General features: G+C 44.1%; 1 protein-coding gene across 2 annotated transcripts in view; it reads right to left on the reverse strand.

Moving 5' to 3' along the window:
* The window catches only part of Prkn (parkin RBR E3 ubiquitin protein ligase), a 1,218,024-nt gene that overhangs the window by 178,861 nt on the left and 1,019,523 nt on the right, over positions 1-19,640 (reverse strand). The window lies entirely within an intron of this gene.

The following is a 19,640-nucleotide window of genomic DNA, read 5'->3' on the forward strand; positions in this document are numbered from 1 at the left end:
TTCTTTCACCTTACAGCTTCTAAGTCCATCACTGAGGGAAACCAGGGCAGGAAACCAGAGGCAGGAGCAGATGCAGAGGGAGGGGTGCTGCTCACTGGCTTGCTCCTCATGGCTTACTCAGCCTGCTTTCTTATAGAACCCAGGACCACCAGCCCAGGGATGACATCACCCACAGTAGGCTGGGCCCTCCCACATTAATCATCAATCAAGAAAAACGTACCACAGACTTTCCCACAGGTCAATCTGAGGAGAGCGTTTTCTCAGTAGACTTTCCCTTTTCCAAAAAATGACTCTAGATTGTGTTAAGTTGTTATAGAGATAGTCAATACCAGTAATCCAGGGACCAGGAGCCAGAGGAAAGGTGGGATGGAAAGAAAACAGCTCTGAAGAGTGTTCTGGAACTTTCAGTGGATCCCACTATTGGGGATAAGCAGAAAAGCATTTACAAAAAATCAGAAATATAGAAAATGCAGTAAGTTGACAAAATGCATGCTAAAGGCTTTTCACAGAAAAGGAGTTTTGATAAGATTTGGGGAAGCTTTGCCCTTCTTCCTGGAAGTTTAAAATTTCTATCAAGACTTACTTTGGTAAATCTACAAAGTTCTCTTCTCAGGAAAGATAGGCCTTGAGGTTTGGTTTCGTCAAACTATATATAACCAGGGGACTAATAGCATTTTTAAGTTTTGGGGTTCATTTCTACCAGTAAAAATGCCAAGCATGGATCTAATTTGTGCAATGTCATATGTGCTGGTATGTGCCTGGAGGATGTGCTTGTGAGTATAAGAGTCTATTGGTATGTGCAAGGTGACGCATGCATGTGAGTGTGGAACTGACTTCCTGCCCTGAGTCAAGCTGGTACTACTGTGAATGTGGCTTCAGAGTGGGCCACAATTCTCCAATGTATACTAACGGTGAGTGGCTTAAGAGACCTTGAAACTACCTAGAGTTGCTGGACACTAGCATGTCCTTCTCTCTTATTTTGGAGTTTTCAAAAGAATAATTTAGGCACCAACACCTTAGCTAAACAGCAACTTGGAAGAGGAGATGGGGGATGTTCACGGGGCTCTATGCTAGAGTCTCTTGGAGGTCTTCTGGGAACATAAATGTCTGTTATATGCCTCTTGACTGTGCTCCCTGAGACCAAGAATGTGGGTGCCACTATGTCCTAGCAGAGAAAGGTGACACTCACTCTCTGTCCCTTGTCATCTATCACCATCTCTCAACATTTTAACATTGTTAAAAATCCCTCTGCACAGAATGCCTGAATGACTTTGCCTGTGGAGATGTTTCCCCTTGAGATAGGATCTCACAGTGTAGCCCAGGTGGCCCTCAAATTTCCAATCCTCTTGTCTCAGCTCCCAAGTGCCAGGATTACAGGTATGTGCCACCAAGTCTAGCCAGTTAGGAGACTTTTTACACATGAAACCCTTGTATACAACCGTGTCTTCCTGTTCTCTATTTTAATGAGGCAGGTCCTTCACGGAGCCAATGCTCATTGATTCAGCTATTCTACTTAGCTGTCTTGTCCAGCGGCCATCCCCACCCCTGTCTGCACCTCCCAGGCTGCCACACTCGCTTGACCTCTATGTGGGTGCTGGGGATCTGAACTCTGCTCCTCAGGCCTGTACAGCAAGAATTTCACCCACAAAAAAATGTTTGACCATGTTTAATATTGAGGAAACAAAAAGGAATACTTGCTGTTTAGGAATTCTAAATGTAAAGCATTTATTTTTAGAAAAGCAAAAGCAGTAAATTGTGTGTTGTAAAGAAAGTTGGCCAGTAAATATTGTATAGCACATTATCTATTAAACAAACACAAAGTGGTTGCAAATTCATTCAAGTTCTAAATTAACTCTAAAATAAAAGGTTAATCTCAATTTCCCACATCCGGGGTATTTGTTTTAGATGAAAACAAATAGATGAAAACAGATTTGTTTTGGATGAAAACAAATATCACAAAACTAAAATTCTCAAATAATTCCTTAAAAGACTAATATGCAGAAAGGGTATTGGTAGACTTCTGGTTGGTAAGTTGTTAGGAGTGTCAAATGTTGATTCGAGATCATGCTGTTGAGTCTCAGTGTCCTCCACAGTTGCATCAAATGCTTTTATCTGAAAGGTCTGACCTGGTACTTCAGTCCTTCTCTGGTCTCCACAGGAGCATGGAGGGCCCTACCTTCCCTTCCCTTCTTAGCTAGTGGTCACAGCCCCTGGTCCTAGCTACCCTCAGTCTCCCATTAGGATGCTCTGGCCATGTTTTCTGGAGTCTCCTGGTTTGTACTCTTAACGCTGTGGTAGACAGTCTTCTGCATGAAATATTACTGTTCTTATTGCAAGACAAACTTCCTTCAACCATTAAGGTCCCAACGAAGTTCTTTTACCCTCTAGAGTGCCAGTGTTCCCCTCTGTGGTACAATGCCCTATAGAATGACATGTGTGTTGGACACACTGGTAGATAATGAGTGTGCAAAAATGAACAGATCATAACCTTTGCTCATCCTGCCGGGAACCTCACAGACAACGTCAGGGTAACAGTCTGTGTACAAGCAATGTGATGAGCATAACATGGGCATGTTCAAGATGATGTGGGGTGGGGCTGAGCAGGCCCAGACTGCTCTGGATTCCTGTGACCTCACTCGGTACAATCATGTGTTGCTATGTGAATATGACGTCTCATGCTCATGTGTCCTGTCTTCCCCCTTTTCTTGTCCACTGTGGTTATGTGGCCATACTGTCCAGCTCAGTGCTACACACACAGGTGACAGGCAGTTAATGCAAACAGAATGCATGGATGATTTCCCCCACAAGAGTTACTGATTTATTTTAAATATAATAAACGATATACTGAAAATTTCCCCAGTGACTATTTCTGATTAGAATAGTGTAGTAGCTGAAAACAGCGGTCCCCACTGACTGCAGTAGAAGAGAAGATGAACTCCTAAGACTTCTGTCAGAAATGTAAATCGGACGTGCCACTGTTCCAAGTGGGACATGAGATGGCATATGCAATATGCAACTCCAGAAGCTTTAATCTGGGGCATGCGTGGTTCTGTCTGGCTGAGCAGCACAGCTGCATGTGAAACGGGAACAAAAGGAACAGCAGATGAAGATGTCAGTTCCACTGAAGAATCTTCTAGAACTGTGGCTCTGCTCCCAGTCTATGGCAATACTGGATGCTACTCTATCTACACAAATCCATAAGATTACTGAAGAGACACCTTAGCGCGAGGTTGCAAACACAGCTTAAGGGTAAGATTGGGAGCTGGAGGGCTAACATTTCGTGCCCGAGAGCACAGAGAATGAAATGCATGTTTATGTGAGGAGAGATAGCGCATGTATTGCTTAGCAAATACTCAGTCCTCTTAGAAATGAGAAAGGTGTACTATCCCACATGTAAGTTTTTTTTTATTCCCTGTATGAAAGTATTAAAAACACTGGAGACTGGAAGTAAGTAGACAGTATAGAGAACTGAGGATAAAGAGAAGAGAACAGATGGACATCAGTCCCTGCAATGTCCATCTGCCCTTGTGTGTTTGGGAAAAATCCCAGCCAGGCACATGGTGAGGCCATTTCTACTGTCTTTGTGGCTCCCCACATGGCCATGCACCCAGTTCTTCTTCAGTGGGATCTAACGACATGGTTGACTTCTGGATATGACCTGATTAAAAACGGAGGTGTCCCCCCCTTTTTCCTTGTTCCTAGCTGACAAGCGGGCTTGGCAACTGCAGACTGGAAGAGGCGCTGCCGTCCCAGCCTAGACTCTTAGGAGCGAGAAGTAAACTTCAGTCTGCTTGAGGCAACGCTCTTTCTACGGGTATCGTCTTGTACCACAGAAACAGAACGTAGGTTCATTTAGCCAGAGGGGAACAAAGAGAAACTTTTTGTGACTGTTATGGCAACAATGGGCTCAAAGATTATTATTGGCCACAACCTCAAGATGGTTTTGTCAGTTACTAAAAGGTCCTTGTCCAATACCTGTTTCTTTGTGGTTCTTAGCAAATTAAGTCCTCCATCCCCTGTTAAGGGACAATAGAGGGGCAGGGGAGCTGGCTTGGTCGCTCAAGCATTTGTGTACCCATGAGGTTGAATGCAGAGGACCTGGGTTTGATCCTCAGCATGCATGCATGGTAAGTACATGTAGTGCTACACCCTTGCAGTCCCAGCACTTGAGAGGCGGAGACAGACAATTCCCAGGGCATGTTGGCCAACCTAGTTTAATGAGCAAGCCCCAGACCCCAAAGACAGACAGTATCTCCAAAACAAGGTCATCTGACTTAAATGAAGACGACACATACTCTCCTCCACAGCAGGTGGCTTGAGCACTGATTTCCACAGTCCTGTAATCAAGGACAGAAAGGCCTAGACCTCCTCAGACCCACTCTAGCAAGGATCCTGGGGCTTACGTATCCCTATTAGATTACTCTGAGTTCCTTTCTCACTCAGGAATGGGATCAGCTGTCCAAAAGATGAACACTCGTCAAAAAGGGGCTGGGTGAGGCAATGGACATCTCCAGGGAAGGCAGAGTTTGCCTCCAGCCTGCTGGATCCCATGTTGATTCTATCACTGACCCAAGCTAAGTAAACCTGGTTGGGCTGGGCACCAGGCATGGAGGAAGGGGGGTGGGGGTGGGGCGTGTGGGCGGGGCAGGCCTTTGTGGTCTGGGAAGGTAAGTGGACATTAGTGAGAAGAAACTTCCTGGTTTCCCTAACTTTCTGGGATACTGTGCCCTGCTGGTGTCTGATTATATATCTATCAATGGTGTTTAAAATGGGGCTCAGAAAATTAGAAGCCTCCCCAATAAGTGGTTTATTTAAGTCCTGTTCGTTATGAAGGTTTGGTGCCTTGGGAGAGTCCTACAGAACAGCCTCTGGTTTCTTTAGACAAACTGAAAGGACACTTGGAGCCTTCAAAACACCAATTTTGAGACCTTTTAAAAAAAATCTGTTAACATTTAATATGTGAAGAGGTTTCCCTTCAGCCCGTCATGGGAAGTGGATTCCTGGGTCAATAGAGTCAGGGTAACAGAGATCTTATCTCTTTAATGCTATCTTTCTGCTCCAGCTGTTCTTATTGATTAAATACCTCTGCACTTTACAGGGGCTCAATGCTGCTAAACAAAGGGTCTTTCAGAAGCTTGCTTTGATTTGACTTACTTCTTCCCAAGTGGCAGCCATCTCCTGAACACAGCCTTTGCTATCATCTCCCTGTTTACATGGAAAGCTGCTTGTGGGAATGGTCTAAAGACTGATAAATAAATAACTGCTGACCCCTCGTCTGAGAGGCATCCATCCAGAGTACTTTACATTCTTTAAATGTTCAACAAGTGATGTCTCATCTCATTTCTGTACGAGACTGACTTATACAGTGATGGGGCTTGGAAGCTTTTGTCTTAATAACTCTTCCAAACGACTGGGCCGTGACAGTGTGAAGGCCTGCCCACATGAAGAAGCCTATTTCACATTCTTACAGGTGGGATACAAAACTATCCTATCTTGTAATTTGGTGAAGAATTCTCTAGGGAAGAGGACATAGCTCCGTTTGTAGTGCACCTGCTTAGCAAATGACACTCCGTGGCACTGTATAAACAGGGCACGGCGATGCGTACCTGTCATCCCAGCACTTGGGAGATAGAAACAGGAGGACCAAAAGTTCAAGGTCATCATTCGCTACACTGCAAGTTCAAGACTAACCTGGCCTACATAAGCCTGTCTAAAAACAAACAAACAAACAAAACCCTCCTGAAATTCTTTAGGGTTTATGACAGTCTATTGTCAGAGTAGACCATCCATGTAGGTCTACTATAAGAATAGTTAAGGCAGGATGTCTGAGGATAGGTTTGTCATTTTAACACTAATACCTGAAAAGAACTAGAAAAAAAAATAACTCGGTTGACATCAAATTCCTGGACTTTCTGTGAGTGCTGCACAATAACCAATATGGCTTTCCAGAGAAGATTTTGTGTTGGGGGGCGGTTCCATCTTCTTCCTAAAGACTGTGGAGGACAGTGTGAGGTGGGGGCAGCGGCATTCTGGACCAGCTCCCGTTTCTACAGAGAAAGAGGAGAAAACTGCTTTCTGTGTGGAAGCTCAAGGCCACTTGACAAATGACTTCCTGGAGGGTATTGGGAGTTGTGCCTCCCTAGGAAACAACTCCTTCCTTCATGATTCTTCGAGACCAGTTCATGAGCAGGAGGAGGGGGACTGAATACATTCATTTTTTTGTGGGTGTTTCACCCCACGGGCTTGTAGTCGTCCTTGATTTTTAAATTTTCTTTTTACAAAATGAATCCGCAAAACAGGCCCAAGAGTAACGAGCCCCACTGCTTCTTAGTCCAGTCAGAATGTAACTTCCACACAGACAGCGGGCCAGAGGCTGGTGCGGTAGGCTCCTGTGTCCGCGCCAGAGAGGCCTCCCATCTGATCTTCGCTCTGGCCGAGGGGCAGTAGTAACCTTGGAGGAACCAACGAGCAGGGTCCTTGGCTCCAGCGAAGGGCAAAGAGAGAGGAAGGCCAGTAGCCACATGGCTGCCACAGTTCCTGGAGCAGATCACCGCACCCTAGGACTCAGGGCAACGGACAAAACGATGTTCACTTCCAGGAGTCTGTGGATGGAGTGTTTCCGACGGAATGCCTGCCCTGTGAGAAAGGTGCTCTCCGTGGTGCTGAGTGCTCGCCCAGACTCAGGACCACATGGTGGTGTCTGGTGTGACACCAGAAGTGGGATTGACTGCAGTTGCTAGGTGCTGACTTGGGGTTCTCATTTGGTCTGAGAAGGGAGGGTGCATGGCTTGGCTGTTCCGGTGCATTGGCACACTGGGTTTTGGGCACCACAGAAGCCAGGCTCCAGCCTGCAGGAGGACAGCTAGAGACACAAGACCCAGTGAAATAACCTTGTGAAGCTGCAGGTTCATGATAGCAGGCCCGACACAGGTTACTTAGCAGGTCCCCAGCCAGTTTGGGCTACAGGGTGAGACCTTGCCTTAAAATCAAAAATAAAAACAACAAAATAACAGTGAGGATATAATGTTCAGACATGTATAAAGTAGCATTGGGCTATAGTTTCCTATAATTTAGGAATTACTTCAACTATTTAAGAATGACATAAAAACCTTGAAATTCATTTATTTGCATCAGGCTGCTCAATCCTTCTGATGACATCTTTCACAGAGCTTATTTTCAGGACGTAAATTAATCTCCCGGCAGACTTCATTCCCATTTTTCTTCACTATGTCATTCAATTAAACTGGTATGACAGGAAGGTGTGCTTGATGCAGATTACCAGCTTGAAGGAATGCTGAGCTGGGCCACCTGCATGCCTTGCTCATGCTAAGGACAGTGGCCAGGCTTGTGGATGTGGCCTTCATACCTCAGTCTTTGCCAGTAAAAAGTAACTCCCCTCTCCTCTCTCCTGCCCCCATTAAACCCAAAGGAAACACTCTTTCAGGATCGTGGTGGGTCTACCTAATGCAATTACTTGTCAGGCTGCCCTTGCCTATCTGTGGTTTGCCTTCTTTTTTTAAAACTTACAATTGGCATAACAATTGTATATAGTGTGCTGTTGCTGTATGATAACTCCATGAGTGTCTTGTGTAATGATCAAGTCAGAGTAGGGAGCCTTCCCATCGCCTGAAACTGATCATTTCCTTGTGTTCGGAGTCTATGAACTCCTTCCTCTCTTTTAGTTTGCTACAAAACAGATACTCAGTTATGAACTGCAGTCACTCTAGTGTGCTGTAGAACATTGCTTATATCATCATCATCAGTATGTGTACACAGAGTGTATGTGTTCGAGTGTGTGTGGGGGGAGAGTTGTGTGGTGCACTTGCACCAGGGCATTCGAGCAGAAGTCCTAGAACAACTTTCAGGAGGAGTTGGCTTTCTGATGTGGGATAATGCTCTTGTACACTGTAAAGATTTGTCACTCAAATTGGTTTAATAAAATGTTGATTGGCCAGTAGCCAGGCAGGAAGTATAGGTAGGGCAAACAGACTAGGAGAATGCTAGGAAAAGGAAGAACAGAGTCAGGAGTCGCCAGCCAGATGCAGAAGAAGCAAGATGAGAATACTAGATTGAGAAAAAAGGTACCAAGCCATGTGGCTAAACACAGATAAGAATTATGGGTTAATTTAAGTGTAAGAGCTGGTCAGTAATAAGCCTGAGCTAATGGCTGAGCAGTTATAATTAATATAAACTTCTGTGGGGTAATTTGGGAAGTGGCTGCTGGGTATTTGGGAAGTGGCTGCTGGGTATTTGGGAATTGTTGGCGGAACAGGAACTTCTGCCTACAGCTTTCTCGTCTTCTGCTTTGGGTTCTGAGGTTAGCACTCAGGTCACCAGGCAGGCAAAGTGCTCCTACCCACTGAGCACTCTCAGTGTCTCTCAGGCCCCATTGCCTGTATTCTTAACACAAAACATTACCAAGTTCTTTTAGTATATATTTCAGATGTTTAATTAAGGAAAATCGTAGCTCATACTCTCAGACAGTAGCCTTTTATGTTACAAAAGAGTGAAATGTTCTAATTACATGCTTGGAAACCTGTGCTAGAGAAGGCTTTAAGCTGCCAATAAAAGCATCCTTTTCTCTTCTCTCACCCTGTCCCTCCATACCCAAACAACCACTCTCAATGGCTAATAACAATCCAGACAATATTTTATAATTCTATGAGCACTGATTTTTTTTTTTAACTTTTTTCACTCAATTCGATGTCAACACCACAGGTAGGACTTGATAAGTCCCCAGGGCAATAATGTAAACTAGCTCAGCCCATTTGGGGTTCCTCACTGCATACAGGGGCAGGAGATTTAACATGTTAAATCAGGTTTATTATTTTTGTGAGAAGATGTTTTCAGTGGATTGATATTATACTTGGGACTTGAAGTGATTCTGACTTTCTAGCCACTGACAAGTGACTCAAATCAGTGAGTCTGCCCAAGTTTGGATCCAGAGAGAGTAAGGGCTATTCCTCAGCTGGAAAACAAAAGGTTAAAGGGTGACAAAGAAATCCCACATGGCACAATGTATGCACCTATTGTGGGACACTATTTGGTTATATAAAGAGTCTGACACACACACACACACACACACACACACACACACACACACACACGAGATCCTCAAAAATACTGATGCTAAGAGAAGTAGCAGGATGTAGTACGTGACTTCACTTACATGAAATTCCCAGAGCACATTAATTCAGAGAGACAGAAAGGAGGCCAGAAACAGTCAGGGGCTATAGGGGTGAGGAGCCTGGTTAGATGAGCTTCCATTTGGGATGAGGAGACATTGGAGTAGAGAGCTGCTGTGTGTGGGCAACACTGCGGATGTTTTCAGTGCTATTGGCTTGAGCATTTATGTGATTAGATAGAAATTTTTGTCATATATATATTTACCACAATAAAAATAAAGGAGGAGAGAGCAAAGGATCCTGCTCTGATGATCACACAGAATTCTGTGTATGTAAGATACCAAGTGAGAAACAGAGTGACATGGATGAGCCAGGATGAGCATCAGGACCAGAACGTCATTTTCCAGAGCCTCGTGAGGGGAAGACAAAGAAGCTGATGCGGGGGAAGGAAGGATGGAGGATGTGGCCAGATGAACAGGTAGGAGGGCCCAGCGCCCTCGGGGTTTGGTGTCCAGGAGGGAGCCTAATGGGAAATAGAGCAGGAGAAAAGTCAGGGAGAACGCAGTAGGCTCCTGCCAACAGAAGATGTTAGGATAAGGGACTAGAAATATAATCAATGAGATGGAGCGCAGCTGCCGGTGTCCCCAAGAACCCCTGGGCTGGAGAGGTGAGAGAGTCTAGCACTTAGAATTCTGGGATAGGGGCAAAACTCAGACCCATACTTTGCAAGAAGGCTTGGGAACATTTCCGGCTGGCTGGGCTCAAGTTATTTTTTTTATTTTATTTTATTTTTTTTTTTTTTTTTGGTTTTTCGAGACAGGGTTTCTCTGTGTAGCTTTGCGCCTTTCCTGGAGCTCACTTGGTAGCCCAGGCTGGCCTCGAACTCACAGAGATCCGCCTGCCTCTGCCTCCCGAGTGCTGGGATTAAAGGCATGCGCCACCACCGCCTGGCTTAGGGCTCAAGTTATAACAGTGTGACCTTTCTTCTTGCTGTGCAGAAGTGATTTGTTCAAATATGAAAATAAAACCTAATATCTAAATAGTACACAGTTCCTTTGTGATGGTCACACTATCTGACACAGTGTTTTATGAGATATACATCCACCATAAGAAAATATTCTGTTCCCCACAACTTGTCTTATCCTATGAAAAGTTAGACTATGCCATTCATTTAACAGACTTTTCGACAATGAGTTACTTACCACACATAATCATAAAAACACAACTTATCTTCTCTAATTGATCTTAAACCCATAAAATATGTCAACAGAAGCTTTAGAATTAAAAGGGTTTTTACTATAAAAATACACTCTCAGAAATGCAATTGAGCCCTGAGGCAGGACCAGCAACAAGTTTTCATGACTAGTGTAACTCTATCACCATTAAAACAGGTTTTCTCTGCAGCAGATAGACATAATTATAGAGAACCACAACCAGCCAAAGTGCAGAGGATAAGTAACCATGGAGCCCCAAATGGGGCATCTATAACATTATCCCCACACGCAAAGAGACAGGGTTTCTCTGAGTAGCTTTGGTGCCTGTCCTGGATCTCCATCTGTAGACCAGGCTGGCCTCGAACTCACAGAGATCTACCTGGCTCTGTCTCCTGAGTACTGGGATTAAAGGCGTGCACCACCACCGCCCAGCACACCCATGAACTCTCAATAGCTATAGTTGCCTGCACAAGACCACACAGGTCAACAGCCCAGCATGAATGCAGGAAAAGGCTCACAAGTGGCCATCTCTAGTTGAGGAGTTACAAGTTATCAATGACTTCCAAGGGAGGGTCAGCTTTCTTCAATGACAAGTTCCTTGATAGACTGAGAATGCCCAAATGGTCAACCCTACATCCATACAATCAACATTAATTAGATTCAATAGGCATACATAGATACATACACACACCTGCATGCAATAATAAAATCATATTTTTTAAACATGATTGAAACATGAATTAGCGATGTGGATGTGAGAGATGCATGGGGAAAGTTGGAGGTGGGAGGAAGTGGCAGATATAATTAAAATGCATTGTGCGTGTATGAAATTCTGAAGAAAAAGTACCAAAAATACAAGTGAGACAAACACAGCATATGATTTGAAAATCATTTATCAGTTCTCCACTATGAGGAAAACACGCCGGCCCACTGGCTTTGAAGCTGAGATCTCACAAGCTCATTATAGTTAGTGGTATGCCACTTAGCACTCTGCATTAAAAACATGAAGGGGATGATTTGAATCTCAAGTTGTTTCATGAAACACCTGTCTTGGAAAATGCAGCACAGGGAAGGCGGGTCCTGGGCTACGGAGCTGGGAGGACACACCCGCAGCATTCCACTGGTGCAAAAACTGCATGCTTGTGTATCACAAACTTCTAATCCCATAGAAAGTGACCTTCTTTGCTCCAGTTTGACTTAAGTCTGATAATTATGTGAGCATACCTTCATCTATGTGCTATAGTTATATGATCATATGTCTGTCGATGTGCTATCGCTCAATTTCCAGTCAAGAAAGAAAAGCAAAATGGAGTAGCCTTGGTTCTGGTCCTCAGTTCAACAGGTGTCAGAAGGTGGACCAGGCTGGCCTTAAACTTCTGCTCCTGACGTCTCCATCTCCTAAGCCCTGGGATTGCAGACAGGTGCCACCACCGCCGCCTTTAGGTGGCACCGGTCCGTCAGCTTCACGCATGCTAGGCAAGCACTCTGCCCACAGGGCTGCAACCCCAGCTAAGATGAACTTTCGAAAAGTCATAGTTCTTAGAGACATCAGTGGCAATGTGGGCTGGCGAACTGTGCAGTGCGTCCCCTCCACCAAACACGCCCAGAGCGTGAGGCTACACCCCATCTGGAACTTACCAGACAGTTCAGCTCTGACCTAAACTACTCAGAGCTCCTGACAAATGAAGCGGCGACCCGTTCCTCTCCTTGTTTAAATATTAAACACAGAGACCCCTTTGCTGAGCCTGTGTTCTCCGTGTGGCAATCCTAGCAGGCGCCAAAGAAAAGTAAATTTGGTTGCCACCTGCTGAATTTACTGTTGTTGGCACTTGCACCCCATCCCCAACAACCCACGTTGCGTGACCCATCCTAGGTCTGCAAAATGCACCAAGTCCCTGTCTCCCCAGGCTGTTCAAATTGGCCTGGAATCCTGAAAAAATTGCCTCTGCCTCCTGCGTGCTGGGATTCCAGGCACACAACGCCACATCTGGCCTGTGCTACCTTCTTGTACTCCAGATTTCTCTTGCTAAGCACAACTGCAGAGGTCAAAGTGTTTGGAGTCCAGACAGGAGAAACTTGGGGGTTGCCAATGCTACCTCCTGGGATAGTTATCCTCCCCTTTCTCCAGGCCAGCACCGTCCGGTAGAATTTTCTTCAGTGACCAAAATAGGCCGCATCTATATTGTTCAAATACAGTTGCTCTCTGTACCATGTGACCACTGTGCACTCAGAATGGGGCTCCTGTCAGGAGGTGAACTGTTGATTGTACTTGGGTTTGACGTATAGAGCAGCCTATGTGCATGTTGAACTGCATAGCCCTGGAAAGAGGTCACAACACTTCATAGGCCGAGCACGGCAAACATGGCTCTGGCAGGCCTGGCCCTTCTCCCGTTCCCTGTGCCTTGCTCGACGGTTGCATTCCTAAAGCTAGCCACCAATGTCTATTTCCTTATTTGGCTACTTCCTCCTCTTGAGGCTGACCACCAAGGTCCAGTTATCAAAGTATTGAAGTCCAGCAATTAAAATGGCGACCCAACATGCCCAATCAAAATTAACCAACTCACTCTAGCACGAGATTTCCCTTTTTCCCTTTATAAGCTGCCATTTGCCTCTGGGTCACCTCTGTCTCCTCTCCATGCAGAGGCAGTGCTCTGTCCCTCTGGGGCAAATATCCCTTCCTCCCCTCTCCCTTGTCCTCCATCTCCTGTCTTTGTCTCCTACTCCCCGCCCCTTGTCCCTCTGGGGCAAATAAATCTCCTTTGTGCTGAGAACTTGGTCTTGGGGTGTCTTGTGCCTATTTTGGTCCTTTTAAGCACCATCAAAATAAACCCACAAATTCAGCAGTCTCTTAGTGGAGTCTATTCTGGACTGCTGTGAGCTCTCTGGAGCTCACAGAGCTATACCAAGAGTCTTCAGTCAATTTGTGACCACGATGAGTTGCTAACATGTTAATCAGAGACCTGAGTCTTAACATTTTGAAAGGATAAAATTATTTTATACTTGTGTTAGCTCTTGGTTGCTGTGATAAATGCATGATAAAGAGAAGTCTAATCAAAGAAAGGGTTTTAATTTCCCTGTGTTGTGGCTTTTTGCCCATAGCTGCATGACCACATCCATTCTGGACACTGAGTGGAGAGAAGCAGCTTACCTCAGGGCAGGGGGTGGGGAGGGGCAGGGAAAGAGAGGTAAGAGGGTTGGCCAAAAAGAAACTAATCCCTTTCAAAAGGGTGCCTCAAGGGACTGTCTTCCTGCAACCAGTCTCTACTTCTCAGGCCCCATTCATCTACTCATCTACTGATGTGGTCCCTGCCCTTCCACCTGGTCACTCTCAGCAGAAACCCCAGCTGGACCCCGAGCCTTCAGCATGGGAGCTTTACAGAAGAGCATTCACACTCACCCAGAATAATTCTTCCCCTTATTTAAACAAAAATTGACCAGAGACAAGTAGGCTAGCCAGATCGGTGCTGGATTATAAGTATACTCTTCAAATCACAGAACGCTGCCTTTCGAGGAACGTTTGTCAATTGACAAACGCTTTGCAGAGGAATGGTGCTCGGGAACCGGCTTGTACATTTGTGAACAGTTTCTTTAATTAAAACAAACACTCTCCAAAGCTTTCTTTCTATCTTTGCACTCCAAGCTGTCTTGCAGGCACAAAGTCTAGCAAGACTTACTTCCAATCTGCAAATGAGCCAGTCTTAGAGTTGAAATTAGATTTTTGGACACATGTCAAATAAACAAGGAATGCATGTTTTTTGATATTTCCTAGCATTGATTTTTGTTTCAAAAGTCCTTTTTGATGAGAAATGTTTTATAGATTAAAAATTAACATATCAACACGGAATGGTTCTACTTGTGGCGGTTATGGCAAGGGAGGTACAGCAGAGCCTGGACTTCCATATTCATGGCCTACGTTTAGTCATCCTAAGGGATGCTCATCTTGTCTGCTGTCTCCTTGAATACATCATGGTGTCAGCCACATACATTTGGACTCCAGATTTGGAGTCCATACATTTTAATCCCAGTTCTTTAAGAAAGAACAAATCCAATATAGTTGACAAAATATTTCATTATAATTTATGTATTTTCATAAAATTAAACTAAGATTTTCTTAAAGAGCACCAGAGAAAACCAGGCTTGGTTGCACACACCTATGGTCCTAGTGAGGACTTCTTTGGTTCCATACTGAGTTGAAGGCCGACCTGGGCTATATGTCTCCCAATCCCAGCTGCACCAGAATGAAAGCAGACAGAAGGAAGAGCAAAGAGAAAAGCTCCCCTTGTCCTTACATTAGTAAACAACAGTGTCTGCCTGCTTTCATTTCTAAATGTAACATGTTGATAAAGGGCTCTCTATCTCATCGGCTAATTTAAGCTTGAATTCAATCAGAATTTCAATCTTTACAGCATCACTCACTCCTTTCCTATATAAAGACTGAAAACAAGGGTCACACTCTCATCTCACTGAAATCCCCTATAACACATTTAGTGCTACTGCTATTGAGTAGTTCAGAGTCACCATTTTCAACATAGATACAACATAGGCATACTCTCTGTTTTTAGGAAGCTAAGTTTGATGAGGCCTTTACAACTTGAACTTACACATTGTTTAGACCTGTTTTGAGGAACGCAGTGCATGAAGGTGTCCTTGGTTAGGAGTATTCAGGAGGGCCCGTGTAGATGAGGGTCCAAGGCACACACTCCACTGTTCCCCTGTAACCCAGATCTCTGCCACATAGGCAGATTTGTCAAAGGAAGGGGATTGTTGGGTGTCTAAAGAAACTCCCTCTCCTTTCCTCGGCAGAACATGGTTTTAAAAGTCTCTTGTTTTTGTTGGATTTCTTTTCAGTTGTTATTAAATCTTGTCCCTGGATTTCTAATTTAAAACAGAAAATTGTTCTTTCAAATCCAAGTATTATTAAGAAAAAAAATATCTCCCAGATATAGTCCAGTCCACGATAACACCAAACAAGACAAACATATTTGACTTATTGGGAACTCGGGAGGTTTCGCTCTCACGGCTTCCTTCATGCAGGTCAGTGAGACAGTGTATTTCATATTTTGTCACTATTTCCAGTATTAAACATGTCAACATTTTGCATGGGAGCCATAAACGTTAGTGAGGTAGTTTGATACATTGTAAAAAGGCCACAGGAAAGAATAATGCATCGCAGGAATTCTGCAGAAAATCAATTAATGCTTTGACGAGCCATGGTCAAAATATGATCAAAGGCTTAGATGGGAATAAGATCATGTTATTTGATCCCCAAATATATACTTTGTTGAGTTCTGGCAATGTAAAATGATTCTGTGCTTGGTAAAAACTAAAATCTCAGTGCTCCCAAGAGTAAGAGATGTCATATGTCGGCACGCACAAGCTCTGCTTGGCTGGGAAGGCAGCCTTTGATAGGTGATTTCTATAGTACTTCCACATTCCTCATTGACTTTCTGTTGATTTCTACACATGGCATTATATCATAGGAGCGTATTAAAACACCATGTTATGAAAGCACATGAAGACATGTGCTTTTAAACACTTTCTGAGGATATTTTTGTGCAGCTAGGTAAGCAATTCTAATACTGAGGTAGATGATTGGAAAACAATTGCAGCTTATTGCTATTCTGCATTATTGAGTCACTCATTCATTTACTCCATGAACTTAATTTGCAAGCTCCATATAGAACCTCAAACACATGATTTTACTGTGGAGAAGAATGTAATATCAGGACAGAAATATGGAGCCAAATAAGCAGTGTACTGTTTCAACTTGAATCCTACGAAGTGGCACCTTCTCTCAAATCATTCTTTACCTTAGTAATGAATCCGCCATGAACATCACAGAGCTGCCAGGCTATTGCCAGATGGACCTGGACCATCACATGTTGTGGGATATTTTATTCCACTATAAAACCTGAGACTGTTAATAAAATCAACCACGGATCAGGGGGCGGAGCCAGCAACTAGTTGACAGGAATTAGCCCAGAGAGTATGGAGAAGCCAGGAAGACAGATAGGGACGCACAGGAAGGAGTAGAGAAAGACTTGGAATTTCATGGTCTTTTTGGTTTTGGATGGCTGAAGGGACATTCTCTTGCTGGGTCTCTGGCTAGTGAGGAAGCTCATCTGGTTGCTTCTCGGCCTCTCTAAGCTAGCAGGTTTCACCCCAACATCTGACTCCCGAGGAGTCTTTATTGGTAAATCAAATGATAGTGACTTAGTTAAAAACTAAATTTGGCAGGCAGCAGAGCTGGTGCCTGTGGGACTGGAGATTGAGGGCCACAGGGCTGCATACGGTAGTTAAAATATCAGTAGATTCAGGTGCAGCTGCTAAGCCAATGAAAAACAACAATCACTGGCACAGAAAACCTTCTTATACTGTGTTAGGTAATGCCCACTGCTACTTGGCATCTGGTGAACTCAGTGACAGAAGGCAGACAGGGTCAGGGAATCATGTTTTCCAATGGACATGGATGAGTGTTTGAACAACACAGTCCTACATACTAATCTTACCATCTGTGTTGGAGAAACCCAAGTCAATCAGAACCCCCGAGTCTAGTTTCTTCAGATGGAAACTCTACACAGTAGTAGTCATGGGCACACACAGGTCCAGGCACACCTTGGCGGTCAAATGACCAATGATTAACATCATTGCTAGCCTGGAGCTCAATGCACAGGTGGTGTGGCTGTGAAAACGGGGCTGTGGCATATTGTGATGCATCTTACCTTAATTTGCAAGTTCCACAGCTCCAACCACAGTGTCAACAAATGACATCATTCCCAAGAGTTAATCAGGAAAAGAAACCTTTTCAAGAGTAAAATAATGGGTCTAGGATGCAGATCTCTCCTGTAGATAGGATTTGATTCAGGGTAGATTCTAGACTATGTGGAAGACTGGACCAGATGAATGTTTTGTAAGCAATTTTCCTTGAATTCCAAGTCTTTTAGGTAAGTGTTCAATGGACATTGATGAAGTCTTTGATGATTATCTTCATTACTGTTCTGTTGCTGTGAAGAGACACCTTTACCAAGACAACTTACAAAAGAAAGCATTTAAAATTGAGGGCTTGCTTAGCTTCAGAGAACCCATTTCAACTGGGTTAATGTGCTTTTGGGAAAGTTGGGGATCTGAAGCAAAGAGGGAAGATGAAGTCAATCTGTGTCTGCCAAGAAGCTAAAAGCATGGGAACTAAGGGAAGCTGGAGAGAATGGACAGACTAAGGCAGTCAGGGGTGGGGAGAGGGGGGAGGGGGAGGGGAAGGACAGAGGGGAGGGAGAAGCGGCCTTTGTAAGCTCATTTTTCCTTTGTTCTCTTTTCAACTTCAAATTGCAAGTGAAAGTAGTTTAAAATACACTCATGAGTTCTTTGATAGTTTCCTTCATGATAGGGCCAAGTTCTCCATCTTTTGAGGGTAGGATGGATCTCCTGGGTAGACTCAAGTAAAAGTGATGGTCAGGGACTTAGAGGAGTAGATCCCAAATAGGTGCTCTTTGCTCTCTTATGTGGGTCACATGCTCAGAGAAAAGTTAGCTGCTATCTTGAAGAGAAACAACCAAGAACAGGGCCCTGTGGTGAGGGGCCATACCTTCCAGCAACAGCCAAGGAGGCACTGAGGTCTTTTGCCTCCAGATGTGAATGGAGTAGTCATCCTACTGACAGATCTTCCTGCTTTAGTCAAGCTCTCAGACAGATGTTCCCATCTGGACTGCAACCTCATGGGACACCCTGAAGCAGAACCACCCAGCCAAACCTTTCATTGGTCACTCCTGGTCCTTAGGAGCTCTGGGACATAATAAATGCCTGAAGAAATTGATGAAGTTTTGGGTTGTTTGTTACATAACACTAACTAATGAATACAACCCAACACTTCTACTCCAACAACAAAACAGAACAAGTAAAATTAAAACACAACTCATATTACCCAGAATTCCTAAGGCCAAAGGGACACCTGAATATAGCCATTTTCTTTGAGGTAAAGTTTGTCCCCAAACTCAGGTAATCCAAAGATGCTGGAACCATTCAAGCGATCTCTAAAGCAATTTCCTGGGCCAGGGAGATAGTTCAGTGTGTAAAGGCACTTGCCACCAAGTCCAAGACTCCGAGTAGACAACCCCTCTCCCATGCAACTCACAATTGAAGGAGAAAAGCGACTCCCACAATTTGTCCTCAGATTTCCACACATGCATCCACCCAATAATTACATAAATTTAATAACATTTTTAGAAAGTAATTCTTCACTGTTTGGAGTTTAAATACATAGGTTACTCATGACATCATATCGCATAAAAGAAAACAAAAACCCAACCCAAATATAACATGAATGTTTCCAAAATAGAAAATGTCTAAAATCCTTCAAAGTTCTCAAAGTAAGAGACAATGTAAAAACCAAATCAAAGAAATTGTCCACCTTATGAAAAATATTAAAATTCAGCTTTATAGACAGAAACATTAGGACAATAGCAGACAGACAGACGAAGTCAGCCATCCATCTAGAAGGGGTGTAACTTACTTGAACAGAAAATACTTGACAGGATTCTGATCCCCAAAAGTGGCAGCCAGCTTAGGCCGTTGGCAAGCGTGTGGACTATACAGTGCTGGAGACTAGGGCTGGGGAGTGTGGTTTGAGTTACATGCTCTGATTTGCATGAGGACAGCAACATTGCCTATTGCCAGTCTCATGCAACTGTGATTATGAACCCAGAGCTGCCTTTCGTTTTTTTGCTCTCTCTTTGGGCACCATGGCATCTTACTCCTCTTCCAACTTCTACTTTCCTTGTTGCACAACCCTAGCTTTGTGAGCCACAGCAGAGAACACACAGCGAGCTTCACTGAGCGCAACAGATGCTGACACATGAACAAATGACTTAACCCTGACACATGAACAAATGACTTAACCAAAAGTTGGGCCTGGGTGCTAGGACTCTGCTAACCACAGCCTCTTTGAGAAATCTTGTCGTGAATCTGCAATCCTAAAAGATATGTTTCCCATCAAAATTCACTAGCATCTAATAAGAGAGCCCACATTTCTTTCTTACCCAGTCTGTTTGGGATTTAATACCAGCATTAGCATTCGTTTGTCACTTGAACCTGTAATTTAGTGAGCATTTGGAGACTGGAATAGCTTCCCTTCCCCTTGACGGACACAGGCAAGGGTGGGACCTGCTCAGCTTGTCTGCTTGACCCCTCAGAATGTTCTTTCCTCATTCTGCTTCCCTACAGGCATCATCAGCGTGGCTTGTTTCATTTCAAAATGCTTTTACCCCACAGTCGCATTTTGGGTTTTTCTGTACTAATCTTCATCTTA

The sequence above is a fragment of the Peromyscus leucopus genome, chromosome 8a, assembly GCF_004664715.2.
Source record: "Peromyscus leucopus breed LL Stock chromosome 8a, UCI_PerLeu_2.1, whole genome shotgun sequence".
Taxonomy (NCBI): Eukaryota; Metazoa; Chordata; class Mammalia; order Rodentia; family Cricetidae; genus Peromyscus; species Peromyscus leucopus.